Source organism: Antechinus flavipes, chromosome 4, assembly GCF_016432865.1.
Source record: "Antechinus flavipes isolate AdamAnt ecotype Samford, QLD, Australia chromosome 4, AdamAnt_v2, whole genome shotgun sequence".
In the NCBI taxonomy this organism is placed as follows: domain Eukaryota; kingdom Metazoa; phylum Chordata; class Mammalia; order Dasyuromorphia; family Dasyuridae; genus Antechinus; species Antechinus flavipes.
In genome coordinates this window covers 162,276,615-162,285,474 of record NC_067401.1, presented here as the reverse complement: position 1 = coordinate 162,285,474, position 8,860 = coordinate 162,276,615, and positions in this window count along the sequence as shown.

Sequence of the window (8,860 nt, the reverse complement as noted above, 5' to 3'; positions counted from 1 at the left end):
GAAAAGATCAGTTTATGTTCCAATTCTAAAAAAAGGCAATGCCAAAGAAAGTTCAAAATAACTGAATAATTGTGCTCATTTCACATGCCAGCAAGATTATGCTTAAGGTTCTTCAAAGTAGGGTTCTGCAATATATGAACCTTTAAGAATTACCAGACAGGGGCAGCTAGATGGTGTAGTGGATAGAGTACCAGTCTGGAAGTCAGAAGGACTAGAGTTCAAATGTGACCTCAGACATTTAACACTTCCTAGCTGTGGGACCCTAGCTGTGGCAAGTCACTTGATCCTAATTGTCTCAGAAAAAAAAATTACCAGATGAAAGGTTGATTTTTGATGATATAGAGGAACTAGAGACCAAATTGCCAACATTCACTAGATTGTGGGAAAAACAAAGGACTTCCAGAAAAAAAAATCTACTTCTGCTTTATTGACTAAATTAAAGCCTTTGATTATGTGGATCACAATAAAATATGGCAAATCCTCAAAGTGATGGGAGTACTAGATCATCCTACTTGTCTTCTGAAGAATCTATATGTAGGCTAAGAAGCAACAATTAAAACCAAACATGGAACAATTGATTGATTTAGGATTAGAAAAGGCTGTGTATTGTCTTCTTATTTATTTAATTTATATACAGAGTATGTTATGTGAAATGCCATACTGGTTGAATCAAAAGTTAAAATTAAGGTTGCCAAGAGAAATATCAACAATATGCACAATATGCAGATAATCTCACTCTGATGGCATAAAGTGAAGAAGAATTAAAAAGCCTCTTGATGAGGGTTAAAGAGGAGAGAATAAAAACTGGCTTAAAGCTTAAGGTTTAAAAAAAAAAAAAAACTAAGATCATTGCAACTGGATCCATCACCTTCTTCCTGGCAAATAGAAAGAAAAGAAATGGAAGCAGGATCAGATTTTATATTCTCAGACTCAAAGTTCACTGTAGAATTTTGGTGATAGAAGCCATAAAATTAAAAGATACTTGCTCCTTAGAAGAAAAGCTATAGCAAATCTGGACAGCGAGCTTACAAGCAGAGGCATCACATTGCTGACAAAGATCTGGATAGTCAAAGCTGTGTTTTTGTTTTATTTTTCAATAGCAAGGTATGATTGTGACAATTTAACCATAAGGAAAACTGAGGACCACAGAATGGAGATTTTCAAATTACATGCTAGAAGAGTCTTTTGAGAGCCCTTTGAACAAAAAGGAAATCAAGTTAGTCAATACTTAAAGAAATTAATTCACTGTTCACTAGAAGGTTGAATACTGAAGTGAGCTTAATATTTTGGCTACATAATGGGAAGAATAGACTCATTGGGAAAATCTTGATGTTGGGAAAAATGAAAGGCAAAACCAAAAAGGGACAGCAAAGGAGGAAATAAATAGGTAGTGTCATGGAAACAATGAACATGGACAAGACTGAATGAACACTACTAAATGTACTTCAGCACTATTCAAACCTGGAATGGTCTATGTATGAGAGGCAGAGTTACACGTACTACAAATAAAAGACTTTGTTGTTATGAATACAAAGAGCACCAGGCAGAAATCAGATCTGTTACTTGGTTCCATCCCTCAAGGTTTGACTTTGGGCTCTTCTTTACCACATAGAACTATCGTGAGATTATAAGTCTAGCTGAGTGGTGAAGTGGATAGAGCACTAGGCTTGAAATACCCCTCAGATATTTGTTACCTGTGTGACCCTAGGCAAATTACTTATCTAGTTTGCCTCAGTTTCTCATCTGTAAAATAAGTTGGAAAAGGAAATAGCAAGTTACTTCAGTGGCACTTTGCTAAGAGAATACCAAACAGGGTTAGGGTTATAGTTGAACAATAGCTAGACTAAAAGGAGACATAGGAAGTCATCATTATCTGAGAACCATTATCAGAAGAAAAAAAAAGACTACTTAAAATAAATGCACTTAAAATAGGAATACTTCATAGTAAATAGTGGTGGGGAAGTGAGGAGTGGAGTGGACGGGGAAGGGAGGAGAATGATCGGAACTCCATGGTCTCTATATGTACACAACAGTTAGAACAGGAGCTTAGCTAGGTAAATTTTAACTTGGATTTCTGCTTTCTTTTTTGATTTGTGTTTATTTTTCCTGTACCCAGTTGACTGAACAGAAATCTTGAGAGGGATTTGGTTGTCTTAGAGGAAATCTTATAAATTTGAGAAGACAGGAATTTCTGGGTCCTTCAACCAATGCTGGCTATACTTCAAGAGGGAGCTCACGGGGCTGCTAGGTGGTACAGTGGATAAAGCACCAGCTCTAAAGTCAGGAAGACCTGAGTTCAAATCTGACCTCAGACACTTAATACTTCCTAGATGTATGACTCTAGGCAAGTCATTTAATCCCAATTGCCTCAGCAAAAAAAAAAAAAAAAAAAAAAAAAAAAAAAGAGAGAGAGAGAGAACTCATCTAAAGTTACTAAAGAAAAAAAAATTTATGAATATTTATTGATATCATTTGTTTTTAAATCACCTACATTTAACTATGTATCCCTTCTCCCTTCTTCCAGAGAGCTGTTCTATTATATAACAAAGAATATTTTTAAAAGATAGAGAGGAAAAAGAATAAAAACAATCAGCAAAACTAATCAAAATGTGAAAAAATTCTGAATATTTGTGTAAAGTTCCACATTACTACAGAACTTCTTAAAGATTACAGTCATCAGAAGGATAATGACAAATCTTGCCCTGGCTGGTCAGAAGATACGGATTTAGAAAGAATTGTTTAAATGGTGCAGATCCAAGGTGGAGATGAAATGCTAATTCAGCACTCTCATAAAATGTCTTGCATTTTGATGTTTTAAGTATCAAAGTTCTTGGAGAATCTAACAGTAATTACAGCCAAAAATATTTGTGAGTTTTTTGTCTTTAATAGACATTTCTTTTGTGTAGAAGAAATAAAATGTTGTTCTATATCTGACTTACATTGTGTATTACCACTCAATCCCCTTCTGGTGTTTGAGTAAGACTTGCACCTCTGATATGAGGGTTTGCCGAGCTTTTTTCAAGTGCTACTCATTCACCTTTGGTGTCTACCTGGCACTCAACTAGCACTTGTGAATAGCACGCCTTGTCTTGGCAGACAATCTAAACCAGATTGAGGGTAACTTAGGAATCTCAAACTTGTTGGTGAGTTGGAGAGTATCTACCCCAAAGATGTGAAGGCTTCTTCTAATGGAATGAATGGATGAGAACAATTTGTTCCATCAGCCATGAAGATAGCTGAAGCAGATTGGTCAGCCATGGAAAAAACCAACGTTGTCTACTGCATGCTGGGCTATTATCACCGAACTTTGATGACTCTGAAAGAGAAAATGAAGTTGACAACTTACCACTTAAATCCAATTCATTCACAAGTCACCCCATGACATCACTGGTTCTTTTTAAAAATGAAGAAAAAACAACAACTCCCTTCTAGACATGATCCAAATCTCCATATTACATGATTTTCCTAAGAGATTTGAAGAAGAGGATAATGAATGAGTCAGAGAGTTCCAACTTGAACTTAAGAAGACAGGTTCCTCTCTGACCTGAATCCTACCCATGTGTCTAACCCTAAAAATAGGAACTCCTTGACAGATAGGGGGTAAATGCCCCAGACCCTTTGATACTAACAGCAGTTCTGTGCCAGTTGTTATATTTCAAGACATTCAATCTTTCAGGCAAATCTCGAATAAAATTTTAAGTATAACAGCTGCTGATTGCATTGATAGAGTTTCCTCACTGGGAAATTCCTTTACCAGGGCAATCAAGGTCCAAAACAAAACACAATTTAACTTGGTATTGGCAGGGTCTGAAATTAGAAATATTCACAAAATGAAGACCTTCTCTATTATATGTAAAAGCTCTTCTTTGTCAAGAATTTAAGTGAAACAAAACTCTCATTAACAAATGGAATAATCACCATTCATACATAGGCTTACTTCCTTTTTTTTGCTTTCTTCCTCTCCTTCCTTTCTTTGTTTCTCTTCTTTTCTTTTTCTGTTTATTTCTTCCTCTCTCTCTTTTTCTTTCTCTCTCCCTCTTTGTCTCTCTCTGTCTCTGTCTCTCCCTTCCTTCCTTCTTGTGCTGTGTATTCACTTTAGAAGCAGAATTGAAGAAAAATATTTCTCTTTAATTCTTGCTCTAAATTTACTTCTTATGCAGTTACTCATAGAGTGGGAGCATAAGGAGAGATGTGGATTCATCCTCTAGTCTCTGTCAATGAAGATACTATCTCAATCTTCACAGTAACTATCTCAAGCCTTCAGCCTCCAGAAATGTAATGCTGGAGAAACTGAGACAAGACAGAGATTAGGTTTTTAATATCTTAATAGTAGAGAATTTGGGCTAGCCAGTTGGACAAAGACTCTTGTTCAATGGATGTCCGACCCTAGCGATTAAAACACAGGCCTTTTATAGGGCTCCAGCTATAAAGAAAACAAGGCAAGGGCAGAGAATACTGGGTAAGTCATAATGTCAGGAGGGATCATAGTTTTAACCCTGACAGTTTGAGGGTCAAGAAAGTCGGGAGCAGGAGATAGCAAGTCTAGGGCAGGAGATAGCACTATCCAGGCATTTAAGATAAGTCATCTGGAGTTTTATGATTCACTGGAATGTGAGAGTGCCCAGAGTTTAATGGGGGGGAAGGGTGGACACAATAATTTTATTCAGGGTACAGCATAATAATTCAGGGAAACTGGGGTATTGCACTTCAGGGAAACTGAGGCATTACAATCTCTTCTCAAGAGATAACCTTCTCATTAAGGATCTTGCCATAGACCTCTCCCCCCTCAAATTGAGGCCATTTTCCCAAAGTTTTCTCTTCCTTTCTCATTCTCATATCACAACATTTAGATGTCTTCCCCAGCTATCTCTTTTTTCATTTCTTTCTCTGATGAAGTGGCCATTATCTTTGCCAAGTGAACCTCTCTATATATGCTGTTCCTTCCCTTCTCCAGTAGATTGCCCCCTTCATCATCTCTATTTTCTCTTTAATCTCCAATATCTTCAAATCTATTCTTTCCATCACAGTTTTCCTGAGAGTGGAATGAATTGCTAGGGTAGAGAGGGGAAGGGAAGGAGTTTCAGATTCATAGCAGTTAGTTCATCCTCTTCATTCCAGGAAAGCCTGCATGGAAGAGCTGAGTTTGGCCAATTTGTGCCTTTTGTATGCTATCCAGGCAATCAAAGCCTTCTCTTAACTACACAGTGAGCAGACAGGAAGTTGTTTGTCTTTTATTCGGGAAGAGAACCATGACATTAGGGAGGTGATGCCATGGCATGCAAATGAATTGGATTTAAGTGAGGGGAGGGCTGGACAAGGTCACCTGCCTCACTTTCCCCTCCAGGGTCAGCTGGGTCCAGTGGCCACATATAGATCAGGACGACTGGAGATGGCCCTGGATGCAGTGAGAGACCTTGGCCTTTTTAAGTGAAGGTCTTTAACAGGTTTCTGTTTGACTGTGGCAATCAATGCCCAATCAGTGATTAAGGCTAGATAAAAAATGAGGCAGAGAATAGCTTCTTTTACCTAGTCCAAAAAAAAAAAATATATATATATATACACACACACACATACATGTATACACATATATAGATAGATACATAAATAATGTGTATGTGTGTGTATATAAATATTTGTGCATATATATATGTGTACATATATATACATATATACACACATATATATTTTTAAAAATCACTCTGATTCTCATTGATTGATCAATAATAGGTCCCAGGTCAATGGTCATCATTTAGGATGTAAATAGCAACTATTTCTGTTTTGACCAAAAACTCTGAACATCTTCCCTTCTCAGATTGATTTTTTTTTTTACTAGGTAAAAAAAGGCCACTCTCACCTCATTTCTTACCTCTCAATCATTGATTGAACATTATCTCAAACTAAGACCCATTAAAGGATCTTAACTTTAAGAGGTCAACATCTCACATTGCAACTAGGGACATTCCCAATCATCCTGATCTATATCTTCCCATTGATGGGAGTGGGGGAGGGGGGTGAAACTGTGTTCCATTTTGATCTGTAAAATTAACACTCTGAAATTCTGTCCCTTTTGATTCCTGGTCTCCCAGACTCCAGAGAGTCTATGAGAGAGAGAGCATATCCTCCTAGCTGGCCATTTCTAAGGCAAAATCACCCCCATGGATAGCCGGATCCCCAGGCTGAAAAAGCCTTCAAAGTCATTTCAATTGGGAGATGCTGGTCTGATCAGCCCAAATTGCCCCATCCTCCCATCCCCAAGATCTGCTCATAAATAGGTTTCTGCTCTCTCATTTCTTTGCAGAATGTCCAAAGTAGCATGCTTTGCCTCTTTGGCATAGTTGCCAGGCCCCTGCCTGTGGTGAAGACATTCTCTTCTCAGTGAAAACCCTTTTGTTATTTCTCTGCTACTGAGGAAGTCAGTCTCCTAGTAAAGCTGACCTCTGCAATGCCAATAAAACTTCCTTTTTGCCATTAGTATTTTGGGTTCGTGAATTCTTTCACGAAGGACCTGCGCCTCCGACCAAAAGGGGATTTCCACAACTCTCTGACTGCCACTAGAACCCCTTCACCATTGGATCCAGATGGCTCCGATAGTGAGACAGGTGACCTTGCACAGCCCTCCCTCATTTAAGTCCAATTCACTTGCTTGTCATGGTATCACTTCCCTGATGTTGTGGTCCTCTTTGAGAATCTAGGACAAACAACAACAGCAGACAGGAAACAGTCATATTATGACTGTTTGCTTTGAAGTAGAGAGCAAGGGTCTCCATTATGCAAGCCTGGGAACAGGCTCCACAAAACATGAAGAATTACAGCAGGAAAAACACTAGGTATGCTCAAAGGATGGGACTCCTATTGTCTGCTACCCCATCATTTTTTACATGTTTTCCTTATTAGAATAGGAATTCCTAAAGGACAAGGACTATTTTTTTTTAACCTTTCTTTGTATTTCCAGAGATTAGTAGTGTTCTGCACATAACAGATATTTAATAAATGCTTACTGTCTGGCTAATTGAATTATTTGTGAACTTGTTGGTCAAAAATAAACATGGAAGTTCCTTGCAAGTATGGATTATTTCATTCTTTGTATTGAAATGATTTACATGATTGCACATGCAAAAAAATCCTTATTAGTCATGTTGTAAGAGAATGCACACAAACAAAAAAATAGAGAAATGAAAAAAAAGAAAAAGAAAAAACCATAAAGAAATATTTTCTTGATTGATTCTCACAACAATCTAATTATTGAATTGGGACCAAATAGTTTTTAGAAGCCTGTAGACATTATAAATGGATGAGATTGACCAAACTCCTGGTGGTGGTCATGGTACATTCAATCTTGGTTGGAACCCCACCTAACGAAAGAACCTTAAAAAGAATTAATCTAAGGTGAATTCCGGCCCATTGTATTTCACTCAGGCAGGCTTGGGTAGAAGTGGCCCCCCTTTTGTCCAGATTGCCCTAGAGAAAAGTCTCTTTGTCCAAGACTGAGTGATCACAGTCACGTCCCCCAGTCCCTCATTAGAATAAGCCCACCTCTCATTATAATATTAATTCTTCTTGTTAACCAATTAAAGTCAATTGCCACCCTGATGAACACCCTTTCTTCCAAGGACATATGTGTTGAGGGGGTTCCATGAAGGATCTTTGTCATTTATTAATTATCTGCTGGCATGATTTATAAAATGACTGATTATCCAGAAACTATGTCTCTTGAACTTGTGATATGTTACAGTAATTGTACCCTTATTGTCCAGTACAATGTCTATCACTGAATAGATGCTTAATAAATATTATTACTTAATTGATTAATGTTTGTTGAATTTAATTGAACAACAAATAAGACAAAGGAGGAGTCTGACCTCTCAACTAACAAAAAAGTGCCAGTGGCTGATAGAAACTGAAGGCTCAGCATAATTTCCAACAATTTCTTTAACTTTTCTTCACGAATGTGTCCCACAAAAGTAAATATCCTTGATAAGATTTCTAACATCACTTAATCCTTTGTGTGAACAAAAGAGGTTAATGGGAAGATAGCTGTTCCCTTTGCCCTAGACCCCTATTAACCCCCCTCCCCCCCATCTCATGGGACAGCTAAGGAGTACAGTGGCTAAATTATGGGGTCTGGAATCAGGAAGATGAGTCTTCTTGGCCTCAGACATTGTGATCCTGCCCAAGTCACTTAATCTTGTTGCCTCAGTTTCCTCATTTGTAAAAGGAACTGGAGAAGGAAAGGGCAAATCACTTTGATGAAGCACCAGGTTCTAAGAAAGTAGTTCAGAATGTGAAAAACTCATAAAAGTTTCTGGGAGCCACAGGGAGTCCTTTTATTTTGTAATAAAATGATCTACTAGGGAGCTGTGAGTGAAAGGATATCATTTAAAAGTGAGAAAGGATGAGGAAGAGGGGAAGTAAAGAACAGGGTCTAGAGGTGGGGAGGAATTAGGGAGGGTTTTTGTTGAGAATAAACTCCCATGTGCATTATGTCTCTGTCAACAACTGCATGATGGGAATACAAGATAATGAGGGTGCTTTGGTCACAAATGTTATTTGTAGAGCAAGAGTATCTCTAGTGAGTCTGCTCAGGGGAAGAAAGGGTCCCTTATCTGCAGGATCCTTACTGATTTGATGGTTTGAGCAAGTAGACCCAGAAATGTGGCCTCCCTTTGGGTGGAATAAGATTGACAATAGTTAGAGTTCACTTCATTCCTAAGGACTATACCATATCAACTTCAGTATCTTTGCCAAGAAAATGGAATCATGAAGAGTCAGACATGACCGAATAAACAACATAGACCCCTTCTCAGAATAATTTAGTTTCATGCATATATAGGATTCAAAAGGAATATAAATCATGCTGAAA